Consider the following 13,647-nt stretch of genomic DNA (forward strand, 5'->3'; position numbering starts at 1 on the left):
GTGCGACTGGGTAAAGTGGGTAGAGATAGTGATGGGTTTGGGACACAAGATTTAGCTGCAAACACCGAGTTTAGACATTCAGCTTTATCACGTGTGGAATCAGCAGTGCGGCCATTTGAGGTAAGGGAGGGGATGGAGGGGGAACATACACCAGAAACAGATTTGATTAAACGCCACCAGGATTTTGAGGAGGGAGAGAGGTTTGAGAGTTCAGACTTGAGATGAGAAAGATGTTGTTTTCTGGCTCTCCTGAGGGTAGCTACACACTTGTTCCGAGCTTTGTGGAAAGAACTGAGATTGCCCTCAGTTGGGTTTGCTTTCCATGAGGCAAAGGCAAGTTGTTTCAGGACAACTGCCTCGCCACAAGCTTCAGTAAACCAAGGGCGGGAGGAAGGGTAAGACAACTGAACACGAGAGGGGATAAATCTGTGCATGAGGGAGAGCAAGTTTCTTTGAAAGAATTCCCAGGATGAGTTGATGTTTGAGAAAGTAGTGATAGCAGACCAGTCTGTAAGTTTGATGGCTGCTCGGAGACCCTGCCAGTCGGCTTGAGTGAAATGCCAGACTCGACGGCGGTGAGGTGGTTCTCTGATAACAGCCAGAGAGATGTCCACTTTAACAAGGACGTGGTCAGAAGAACCAATTGGAGCGAAGGAAGAGCAGCAGATATTGTCAGGGAAATTTGTCAAAATCAGATCCAGAAGAGATGGAGTACCATTGGTTGAGATCCGGGTCGGGAAGTTGACCGATTGAGTCAGTCCCAATGAGTCACAGAAAGCTTTTGCTGATGTCCCATGGCAGGTGAGAGAGGTACCCACACCTAGCCAACTGGCGTGATGACAATTGAAGTCGCCACATAAGAGGAAGAGAGAGTTTGGATGAGAAGATAGAAGATAGTCCATGTTTTCGGAGAGTGAGGTGTAGATGGAGTCATCACTGTTCGGTGGACGGTACAGTACACATATAAACATGAGGTGGGAGTGGAGGGAAGCCGTAGCCAAAGATATTCCTGGAGGTGTGGGGGAGTGAGGGTAGTGCATGGAGAGTGAGGAATAGAGTCTGATGAAGAGAGCAACTCCTCCACCAGGACAAGGCTCAGGTCTGTCATACCGGAGGAGGGAGTAACCAGGGAGAGATACTTGAGAGATCATTGCTTTGGATTGGGGATGATCTGACATGGTGGTGAACAGCTGTCTTCAAGACCTGGAGGGAAAATGAGATTGAAACCGTACCATCTCGTTCAAGACCATACCATCTCTCATCCCTTTCAGATCATTGGCATCTTCCGCAATGAGGCTGAGTCTTTGGGCCTCTCACTCACTCACCGCAGGCTGGTCAGTGGTCTTTCTGTCTTCTACCGTCTCCTCTCCAGCCTCGCCCCCCTTGCTCTCTCTGCGATTTGTCCCCACCACATTTCCGCAGGGCGCTCAAGGTCCGCCAACAACCCCCTTCTGGTAAAACTACCAAAATCACGAATCACTGCTCACCTTCACTCTTTCATTCCTCTTCTTTCCCACCTTTGGAATAAACTCCCTCACTCTATTCAATCCCATTCTTCCCTCCAGGCCTTCAAAAGAGCTGTTCACCACCACGTCTCATCATCCCCCATCCAAATCCTCAATATTTTCTACCCCCGATAATCTACCCAAGCCCACCTCCTTCAAATTCCCTGCTTTCCTTATTGAAAGTCCCTGTAATGTCCATCTTGTGTTCCCCATGTTCCCCGCCCCATCCCTCTCCCTTCCACAGATCTCCTGTCTCTGTTCCCCACTGTTTTTCCTTCCCACTCCCACCCCTCTTGTCTCCTGCCCCCCCCCCTTGCTGTGCGTTGTGTGTTAGCTCTCACACGAGCCTCAACAAGGTATACAAAAAAGAAGAAGAAAAAAAGAATGTAGAAGTTCATTTCACAAGCAGGGAAAAAAAGAAGAGGAAAAAATGAGTGAAGGTGAGCATTGATCTGATATTTCGGTTGTTTCACCAGGAGGTTGGTGGTGGACTGTGTGAGCCCTGCAGAAACCTTGTGGGGCGGGTGGACAAAGCACGGAAAGAGCAGAGAGTGCATGACAAGAAAAGAGGCGGTCAAAGACAGAGAGACGACCGAACTGTCTGCGATGGCGAAGAGATAGGCCCATGGACTCAGCTTCATCGTGGAAGATTTCAATATTCTTCAAGGCCTTGGTTTCAACAGAATTTAGCTGAGGCAGGGGTACCAGCCTGGAGAAGAGAGCAATTCTCCATAAAGCTGCGGATGAAAGCCTTGGAGGTGGATAGCTGTTCAGGTGTGTCAAGTAAGGACTTTGTATGTTGGAGGATGCACAATGGGCAGCTGGCTTTGGAGACCAACTTAAAATGTGGTTTGCCTGTGGAAGATCATGGCTGATAGTAAGACCCGTGAGTTTGCATGCATGAACTTCCTAAAGAGGATTGCTGAGGTAGTAGATCGGAGGGATTGCTCGACAGTAGTTTTGGAGAGGGATTGTGAGAGTGTGAGATTTATCAGGATTGTGAGACATATTCCAAGTGTTTGACCAGTTTGTGATTTTTTTTCAAGGTCTAAAGAGAGGGATTGAAGAGGTGACAGCCTACCTGTCTGAAGGGTGAGGGATGTCACGGCATAGAGTAGAGTTATCATCAAGTCCTTCCATTCTTCCGGCCCATGGTACACTGAATCTTGTTGTAAGGCAGTTGTCCGGAAACAACTTGCCTTTGCCTCATTGAAGGCAAATCTGACTGAAGACAATCTCAGTTCCTTCCACAAAGCTCGGAACAAGTGTGTGTCTACCCTGAGGAGAGCCAGGAAACAACACCTTTCTCATCTCAAGTTTGAACTCTCAAACTCGTATCCTTCCTCCAAATCCTGGTGACATCTAATTAATTCCATTTCTGGGGTATGTTCCCGCTCCATCCCTCCCTTACCTCAAATGGCCGCACAGCTGACCCTGCATGTAAAAAGGCTGAATACCTAAACTCTGTGTTTGCTTCGAAATCTTGTGTCCCAAACCCATTGCTTTCTGTACCCACCTTACCCAGTAGCACCCAGCTGTTCCTGGACTCTGTGTCCTTTTCTCCTGACAAGGTGAAGAGCTTGCTGTCAAACCTTGACTCAGATTCTGCAACCGGTCCTGATGGCATCAGCCCACGTGTCCTGAAAAACAGATCTGCTGCTCTGCTCGCCCACTCTCTTTTCTATTCACACTCTCATTTTCTCAAAGTCACCTGCCATCTGATTGGAAATCAGCAAACATTACAGCTCTGTTCAAAAATAGCACCGCAAAGCGGGCGTAACCCCTCAGCCCCTTGACGCAAACCAATTTCAAGATGGTGGCCATAGTGAAAATCGCAGCCCGCCCATTTTCGAAAGGAACCTTCCTCTACTCAACCCCAACACACCCAGCAAAAATGGATTTAATCGGACAAGGCGTTCTCCTCAAAATTGACGGAAACCAATTTCAAGATGGCTGCCGTGGCGGCCTCAGTGAAAATCGAAGCGCGCCCATTTTGGAAAGGAACCTTCCTCTACTCAACCCCATTATACCTCGCCAGAATAAAATCAATGTGTGACGCCGTTCTCGTTATTGTCCGGAAACCAAATTCAAGATGGCTGCTCTAGCCGCCATATTGGATATCGGATTGCGCTGAATATCAAAAGGAACCTTCCTCTAAACACCACAATTATATCACACAAAAATGAAATCAATAAGTCAGGCCGTTCTCAAGTTATTGTCCGGAAACCAAATTCAAGATGGCTGCCCTAGCCGCCATATTGGATATCGGATTGTGCTGTATATCGAAAGGAACCTTCCTTTAACCACCCCCATTATAGCCCCATGAAAATAAAATGAATCTGTCAAGCCGTTCTCAAGTTATTGTCCGGAAACCAAATTCAAGATGGCTGCCCTAGCCGCCATATTGGATATCGCATCGCACTGAATATCGAAAGGAACCTTCCTCGACCCAGCCCCAACACACACTGCGAAAATGGATTTAATCGGACAAGGCGTTCTCCTCGAAATCGACAGAAACCAATTTCAAGATGGCTGCCATGGAGGCCACATTGAAAATCGCAGCATGCCCATTTTCGAAAGGAACCTTCCTCTACTCAACCCCAACATACCCTGCAAGATTGGATGCAATCGGACAAGGCGTTCTCGAAATTGACGGAAACCAAAAGTTGACAGACGCCCGAACGGACGCCCGGACGCCCGCCAGACAACGCCTGTGACGACAATACCCCTTAGCCCAATTCGGGCTGAGTGGTAAAAAGGTGCAAAAAATGATCCGTGCAACTTCAGACCAATCAGCCTGCTCCCGAACATGGGTAAGGTCATGGAATCTGTAACCGCATCCAAAATCAAATCCTTCCACTTCTCAAATGGCTTGATTTCTGACCATCAATTTGGATTTAGACCAGGTCACTCAACCCTGGACATGCTATTTCTGCTTTCCCAACAATGGATGGAGTTCCAAAAAGCCAAACATGAGATCAGAGTAGCATCTGTACCCACCTTACAACCACCCTCACTCTATTCAATCCCATTATTCCCTCCAGGACTTCAAAACAGCTGTTCACCACCACCTCTTATCATCCCCCATCCAAATCCTCAATCTTTTCTACCCCTGTTAATCCACCCCAAGCCCACCTCCTTCATATTCCCTGCTTTATTCCTGAAAGTCCCTGTAATGTCCATCTTCTATTCCCCATGTTCCCCACCGCATCCCTCTCCCTTCCACAGATCTCCTAATGTCTCTGTTCCCCACTGTTTTGTCCTTCCCATTCCTGCCCCTCTTGTCTCATGCTCCCCTTGCTGTGCGTTGTGTGTTAGCTCTCATACGACCCTCGACAAGGTATACAAAAAAAAGAGCCATCTCCCAAGACATATCGCGAGCTTTCAATACGGTCTGGCATCCCGCACTGCTCAACTCTTCTTATGGTGTCCAAGGTCATCATCACTCATGGCTAACGGACTTCCTCTCCTGTTGCAGTCAACGCGTGGCTCTTCATGGAATTCTCTCATCTCTTTCCGTCCAGGCTGGAGTTCCTCAAGGTAGTGTTTCTGCCCTTGTGGTTTTTCTGATTTTCATCAATGATCTCTCAGATTCCCTGGAAAATCCTCTTTTTCTCTTTGCTGATAACTCCACCCTCTGCCGTACCATCTCTCATCCCTCTGATCGGAAGGCAGCAGCCACTTCACTCTTTGCAGACCTGGATAAAATTGCAAGCTGGTCAAACACTTGGAACGTATCTTTCAATCCTCACAAATCTCACACCCTCACCATGTCTCTCCGAAAGGACCATCTGGAAAACTCCCGATGTACTTTCTCGACCATCCCCTTGAAGAAGTCCTTTCATTCAAGCTTTTGGGGCTCACTGTCTGCCACGATCTTTCCTGGAAAGCCACATCTCCAAGCTGGCATCCAAAGCCAGTCACTGACTGGGCATCCTACGTCGTGCAAAGTCCTTCCTTGGCATACCTGAGCTTCTAACCACTTACAAAGCTTTCATCCACAGCCTGATGGAGTACTGCTCCCCCTTTTGGGGTGGTGCTCCTGCCTTGTACCTAACTCGATTTCACGCTGTGGAAACCAAGGCTTTGAGGATCATTGGTATCTCCCATGATGAAGCTGTCTTTGGGTCTCTCATTCTCTCACCAGAGACAGGTCGGTCGTCTTTCTGACTGCTACCTTCTCCTCTCTGGCCTTGCTCCCCTGTTCTGTCTGTTGTCTGTCCCCCCTATATTTCCTCTGGGTGCTCAAGCCTGACAAAAAACGCTTTCTGGTGAAACTGTCAAAGTGAAGAATCACTCTTCGCCTTCACTCTTTCATTCCTGTTTTTCCCTGCCTCTGGAACAAACTCCCATTCTTTCTTCATTCCCACTCCTCCCTCCAGGTCTTCAAAACAACTGGTCACCACCATATCATATCTTCCCCCATCCAATATCTTGATCTTTATTACTCCCATCAATCCACCCCATGTTTTTCTATTTTCATGTTGATGCATCTATGTTTTGAATGACATAACAAGTCAGAAAAAAAAAATGTTTTTTCTTGTTTGATCTCTTTGTGTGGCTTCATTGGTCGAGGAAGAGGATGCTGGAGAGTCATCGGAAGATGTTGGTGAGCGGTGAATTTGATGAGTACTTGGAAAATCAGTGACGGGTGAGTAAGAGAATGTTTTATATTCCCGTTCTATGCTGAAATGTGCTCTCATACCTCAACTGATTACATTTTCTATGCCCAAGTAATGCTGACTTTCTGTATATGTATGAGAAGCATTCAAAAACTTCTCAGAATGGCATGGTTTCTTTTGTTTTGAAGACATCGTTCGTGCACTGGATGGTTCAGGACACAACAAGGTGCAAATGGAACAGTGGAGACGTACGTAAAAGGAACCATGGGAAGTGGGGGGGGGGCTCTTCAAAACAGCTGTTCACCACCATATCATATCTTTCCCCATTCAAAATCTTGATCTTTATTATTCCTGTTAATCCACCCCAAATGCACCTCCTTCAAATTCCCTGTTTTCCTTCCTGAAAGTTCCTGTAGTATCATCTTCTTTACCCCGTGTACCCTGCCCCATCCCTCTCCCTTTAACAGATATCCTATTGTCATTGTTCTCCACTATTTTGTACTTCTCTCTTCCACCCCTCTTGTCTCCTGCCTTGTTATATGTTTCTGTGTATGAGCGGTGAGTCGTATCAAAAGGGAGGATTTGACGCAGTAATGTGTCCCACTTATCAAAGCTTCACCCCCCCCCCCACCTTTCACTTGATCATTTATTTTACCAAATTGAGTCGTAAATGGAGATCCTATAAATATTTGTGTTTTATTTTCAGGAATAACTTCATTTCTTCATCAATTTAAAAAAGGCCGCAGCAGCCCGTTAAAACTCCAAACACCATTTTTGTTTATACTTATACTTTAAATCCATAAGGTTCTGTATTTATTCCATCACTAATTATGTATCTCTTTTCATCAAATACTGTTCGAGCTTTCTTACAAACAGTCTCTGAGAATATTTCATGTTTATGATTTCTAATAAGATTCATCTCTCTATAAACATCTTTTCTCTTCCATATACATTCAAGGTAATGTTTGAAAGTTCATGGTCTCTTTTAATGCACTCTTCTTTAGACCTTAAGTAACTTTGTTGAGCAGAGATGAAATGACAAAGCTCTCTTAATGCTCTTGTCTGAGCACCTGATCCAAATATATTTTTCTCATAAGCCACACTTTCATTAGCCACGTCCACTTTTCCGAAGCCCCTCCTGCTTTCCCTAAGCCCCATGCACTTTTGTAAAGACCACCTACATCATTTCCAGTTAGATCCTGTCCCACAAGGCTTGCCTCGGGAAATTCCCAAGGAAACCACACCCACCATTCTTATATAAAGGTCTGCAACACAGGCTAAACTTAAACTTATTTTTACTTTCAGTGAGAATGGACTACTGCTGAGCTCGAATGGGATGACTTTGGAGTTCCTTGGAGTCCTACTACCTGTCTGGAACTAAATCTTCAAATTGATAAAATGGATTCAAACCTCTTATCTATTGAGGTAAGATTTTCTTTTCCTATTTTCAGAGTTTGATTTAAACATATAATAATTTGATAATTAAATCACTGAATTAATACATTAATATTTTCTCTCACAGGAAATTGTAACAGAATTGGAAGAAGAGGATAAAAAACTTATTAAAATATATATATATGATTAAAATACATATTTTAAAGAAAAACAGATGTTATGTTGCGTTAAGCCGGTATTTCACTGGGCTGCGACAGCTCGCGACTAGTTGGAGACACAAAATTGCGATAAAACCGACAATTTTCACTTGGGATCACACTGAATTTATACTAAAACACATTTGCGTATGTCTTACGAATATCGCACGAATGTCCCACGAACTCCCGGTGAAATTTGGGATGAACTTCGCCTTGAGTTCGCAAACATGTCGCATGACATTCGCACGACGTTCGGGTGACAAAACTGAGATTTTTTTGGCACATGCAACTGTCGCACAACAGCCACACGACGGTCGTGCGACCATCGCGCAAATGTCGTGCAACAGTTGCGCGTGACAATTAAGAAATCGGGACATATATATATATATATATATATATATATATATATATATATATATATATATATAGATATATATATATATATATATATATATATATATTTCTTCTTCTTCTTCTTTCGGCTGCTCCCGTTAGGGGTCGCTACAGCGGATCATCCATATGATCCGCATAGTGATTTGGCACATGTTTTATGCCGGATGCCCTTCCTGACGCAACCCTGGTCGCCTCTTACGACACAGGGATATGGTACACCTATTTTAACCGGGGTATACACCGGCCCAGTATAATGGTACTCATTTCGCCGACCTCGGAAGGATGACAGGCTGAGTCAACCCCCTGGTGTATTAATTCAGTGGCCCAACGGGGCTTGAACTCAGGACCTTTTGGATCCCAATCTGCAGCCCTAACCACTGCACCAACACCAGGCTCTAATATATATATATATATATATATATATATATATATATATATATATATATATATATATATATATATATATATATATATATATATATATATATATATATATATATATATATATATATATATTTATATATATATATATATATATATATATATATATATATATATATATATATATATATGACCGGGCATGGTGGAGTGCGCCTGTAATCCGGCTACTCGGAGGATCGCTTGAAGACGGGAGCTCTGCACTGGGCCGCGCTATGAGAGGGTGTGGGGCAGCCCGGAATCATGGCGAAACTCAATCCTTATCCCTGTGTCATAAGAGGCGACCAGGGTTGCGTCAGGGAGGTCAGGAAGGACATCCGGCATAAAACCTATGCCAAATCAGTATGCGGATCATAACGGATGATCCGCTGTGGCGACCCCTAACGGGAGCAGCCGAAAGACGAACAACAACATATGTATATATATATATATATATATATATATATATATATATATATATATATATATATATATATATATATATATATATATATATATATATATATATATATATGAGGCCTCTCCCTTCCAGCAATCATATTGTCATCAGACTTCAAGCGAGATGGACCGCAGTGAAGAAGTGCAGAACCTGCTGGATGAGGACCAGGCCGACATGCTGAAGGCTGCAGCATGTCTCCTTGCTGCTGCTGCGGTTAAGAAGGCCAAGTCCAAAGCCAGAGAAAGGAGGGCCAGAAGAGAAAGAAGAAAGAAGAGTGTTTGGGTGAGAGAATGGCTCTTGAAGAGACACAAGTATGGCATGTATGAGAAGCTCAAGAAGCACCTGAGAGGGGGATGTCACAAGTCCTACAGGAACTCTGTCAGTATAGACCCAGAGATGTTCAACCACCTGGTGGAAGAACTCACCCCTAGGCTTGAGAAGAAAACAACCAACTTTAGAAAGCCTCTGTCCCCTGGACTCAAGCTGGCCATCACTCTAAGGCAGCATTTCTCAACCTTTTTACCCTTGTGGAACCCTTGAAATAGTTTTCATGTCTCAGGGAACCCCTGCATAAAAATTATTATATACCATTATTAATATCTAGCTCTTTTTATATTTTTATCGTAGTTCACGTGGTAAATATAATATATTTTTTTCGGATACCTGGTTTAAGGAAAAAATGACCCCCTTTTTGTCAAATTTATTGGCAATGAAATAAAAAAAAAACATACTGCTCGTTTGTGAGACCTCACACCGAGGTTTTAATTCACAAAAAAATTTTTATTTTTGTTTGAAAATGTCATTTTTGAAAGTGTTTGTCAACCCTGAGCCTGTTTGACAATTAAAAAACACACCTCATGTAACTTGATCAACAAAACTTAAACAAATAAAGCTGAAGCAATAAAGGTAAACAGAAGAACTAACCTTGAGAGAGAGAGAGGCTTCGCGCGAGGAAGCACAGAGAAGATAGATGAACACCGTGCATGCATGCGTCCTGTGCTTGAGTCAGTCACTCAATGATACACGAATCCGCCGCGTACAGGACGTCCACTAACCAGTGAGGGCGGTTTCACACTGGCGCCATATCGACATCGTTAAATACATTCCCTATGGTTGTTATAATTGTAAATAATATAAGAGGTTAAAGCCTCTATTATAATAACCAAGGAGTTTCCAACAATATGCCATGCGTGTATAGTAAAATTACGAATATTAAATCAAACAAAAACTACTCAAAAATACATTAGCCTATTTATTACTGTTTCTCGCGGAACCCTAGGGTTCCGGGGAACCCCGGTTGAGAAACACTGCTCTAAGGTATCTAGCCACTGGGGATTCTTACAAGTCGCTGGCCTATGGGTTCCGGGTTGCCCCCAACACCCTCATCATTGTTTTGTGCCAGAGGTGTACCAAGCTATTTACGACCACTACCAAGAGACAGCCTTCAAGTGTCCCACAACAGAAGAGGAGTGGAAGGAGGTGGCTCAGGGCTTCTCAGACAATTGGAACTTCCATCACTGCTATGGCTGCATAGATGGCAAGCATGTGATGATACAAGCTCCACCTCACTCTGGCAGTCTGTACTACAACTACAAAGGCTTCTTCTTCTCCATTTCTCCAGTTATGTCACAATTTCTTCCGAAAATATTCTCGATTGAATCACAGTTTTGTCACGCTCTCAAGGGTCCCAGGACAGATTCTCATTTTTTTATTCAATCAGTCACAATTTAGTTTCATAGGTCGCCAATCCCTCACAAAGTTGAATCACATTTGTCGCACCTTCTGACTCACGGAAACTAAATTGAGAAGGGTTCGAGACCGGTTCGAGACAACCGCGACAACTCTGTGACTTTTGAGAGAAAATTTGTCGCACAAATTTTTTGAACATGTTCAAAAATCAAGCGACACCAGAGCGACGTCCTGCGACTCACGCGAGGAAATTGAGAACCACCGCGAACGTTTCCAGACATTTTGGAGAATCCCGTTCACATTTTGTCGCGAGCTGTCGCAGCCCAGTGAGATACCTGCTTTAGGGATGTGTTAGGGTTTGGATTTTAAATGTGAGGGTGAGGGATGTGTTAAGGTTTGGATTTTAAATGTGTGGGTGAGGGATGTTAGGGTTTGGATTTTAACTGTAAGGGTTTGCATTTTAAATGTGAGGGTGAGGGATTTCAAATGTGAAGGTTCGGGTTGATTATGCTCCCTGTAATATTATATTTATATATATATATATATATATATATATATATATATATATATATATATATATATATATATATATATATATATATATATATATATATATATATCTCTCTCTCTCTCTCTCTCTCTCTCTCTCTCTCTCTCTCTCTCTCTCTCTCTCTCTCTCTCTCTCTCTCTCTCTCTCTCTCTCTCTCTCTCTCTCTCTCTCTCTCTCTCTCTCTCTCTCTCTCTCTCTCTCTCACACACACACACACACACACACACACACACACACACACACACACACACACACACACACACACACACACACACACACACACACACACACACACACACACACACACACACCAATACCAAAGTTAAGCCTTGACTGACGTCAGTTGAGGATTCTGTGTTTGGGGTTCACAGATCTAAGAACGTCCCCCATTATACACACATTATATATAGTATTTTTTATTTATTATCATTTTTAATTTAATACCTCAGCAGATGCTCCTGACGATACAAAAACAGAGATGTATAAGTAGAGGTTTGTGAAAACCTATTGCTTTCAAGGGTGTTATTTGCTTAGTTTTGTCTTTTGTAATTCTTGTGAATAAAATGAACCCAAGATTTCTTCTCCCTTTAAATCATATAATTTGTAAGTCCAAGGAACTGCATGTTGTACAACAATTTTAAAAAGTTCATTTGTCCATCGTTTTGTATAACCTTTTTCAAAATGAGATTTCCACCTGTATATTGTTATGACATCACCAACTTTGAACTTAGGCTTTCTGAGATTAATCTCTTTTTCATATTCTAATTTTGTAAATGTTTCTGGATGGCTTAGATTTTGGTGAGGTATGAATCGTATCGTTGTACTTATATACAATGTCCTGAATTAAAGATACCCATTGTTGAGAACCGAGTTGAGTGAATTTTTTATAGTCTCTTAAAATGTGATTAAAACGCTCAATAACAACCGCTTTTCCTTCATTAAAGATGCTGTATAATGTAATGCCATTATTTTAAAGAAAATTCATCAATGTTTTGTTGCAGAACTCTGTGCCCTCATCAGTCCACAATTTTTTTAGGTTTTCTCTTGCATTTATTAAATATCTGTTGGAAGGCTAACATAAGAGTATTACCTTTTTAGTTTTTCAAAGGAAGAACCCACGCATATCTACTCTTCAAATCAATAACGGTTAAAGCATACTTGTACCCCTTATCATTATTAAGTTCGATCAAGTCAGCGGACCAGATATAATCAACTTCTTTCGAATAAACCTTCCTTCTATTAATCTTTGTGATTATTGGTTTATGTAATTAATCAACTAATTGCTCTTCAATGTTAATGACATCTTCAGAGCCTATAGGTTTTTTGAATTTCCAAGCCCAAGTCTCAATTTAGCACTGATCACCTTCTTCCCGATAAATCCATCAACTTTTTCTCTCAAAGTTGGATTTTGTATCAAAGACAAATTATACAACATTTCTCAATCCACTTCGTGTTTTTCTTCCAAGGTCCTGCTATTTCCATAATCAATATCATGCTTCATACACACTTCATCAACTTTGTTTTTAGGTTTAGACCAGGGTTTAGGATTGTTAGCTTCATCTAATCTTTTGTCCAAGTTTGTGCCCAGACCACAGAAAGAATATCTTGGTAGATGTAATTCCCCTGGTATTCCAGTTGTTGTAAATTTACTTCCTGATAAAAACTTTTGTATATCTCCCCTAGTTTAATGCTTGGAGATGAATTTACTCTTTTTAGAGCCACACACTAAACATATCCCCTTTTGATAAACTCTATTATTTTTACTTTTAACATTTGAGATATTTTTAATATTAGTTTTCTTTTTACATTTGAGACAATAACTCATTTATTTATGAGAAAAATTCCAACAGAGTGCGAAAACCTTTTCAGTTTCCAACATGCACATTTGAATCTTGATTTTTAAAATATAAAGAATCCTTAGAAATGCCTTCACTCTCTCCTTCATTTATTGAAGAAAAAATGTAAACCTTTAACCAATTTACACCAACATCGTCAATAATATAATCTTTTCCTTCTTTATCTCCACTTTCTCGTTTAAATCTTCTCCCTGAAATCGATGTTAATACTCTTGATGCATGAATTTTTACTGGACTTGTTAATTTTTTGTTTTCCTTCTCAGTGCGTTGAGATCGATTTGTTTTCCGTAATACCCCCATTCGTTTTTTTTAATCTCACCAGTTTCCATATTTTTATATTTATTCATTCTCTCGCTCTCCTCCCTCTCTCTTTCCACCTTCTCTCTCTTCTCCCTTGCCTCCTCCTCTTTCTTCTCCCTCTCTTTTGCCTCATTTTCTTCAACTCCTTGCTCATCCCTTACTACCCTTGAACCACTTTCATCCCATAGAATATCATACTTCATCTGGATTTCTTGATATTCCTGTATCCAAAATAAAACTTTTTACAACAGGAAACCAATAAT

The 13,647-nt window shown here is 42.1% G+C and overlaps 1 protein-coding gene and 1 long non-coding RNA gene across 11 annotated transcripts in view; both read left to right on the forward strand.

Moving 5' to 3' along the window:
* The window catches only part of LOC147019951 (uncharacterized), a 140,623-nt gene extending 132,534 nt beyond the window's left edge, over window positions 1–8,089 (forward strand). For 7 of the 10 annotated variants that reach the window (XM_085894849.1, XM_085894858.1, XM_085894852.1 and 4 more), the window contains 4 exons: window positions 6,085–6,156; window positions 6,316–6,375; window positions 7,433–7,552; window positions 7,650–8,089. The gene's annotated coding sequence lies outside the window, so the exon portion shown is untranslated. Of the gene's footprint in view, window positions 1–6,080; window positions 6,157–6,315; window positions 6,376–7,432; window positions 7,553–7,649 lie in introns of all 10 variants that reach the window. The other 3 variants (XM_085894855.1, XM_085894859.1, XM_085894857.1) reach the window with 3 other exon arrangements.
* A 586-nt stretch (window positions 8,090–8,675) lies between these two features.
* LOC147019952 (uncharacterized) lies at window positions 8,676–12,094 on the forward strand. Its single transcript, XR_015061590.1, has 2 exons — window positions 8,676–11,034; window positions 11,073–12,094. It is a non-coding gene; the product is annotated as an uncharacterized LOC147019952 (long non-coding RNA).
* Window positions 12,095–13,647: the final 1,553 nt, after the last annotated feature.

Source organism: Eptatretus burgeri, chromosome 9, assembly GCF_056783735.1.
Source record: "Eptatretus burgeri isolate ZD-2024b chromosome 9, Ebu_testis_v1, whole genome shotgun sequence".
Taxonomy (NCBI): domain Eukaryota; kingdom Metazoa; phylum Chordata; class Myxini; order Myxiniformes; family Myxinidae; genus Eptatretus; species Eptatretus burgeri.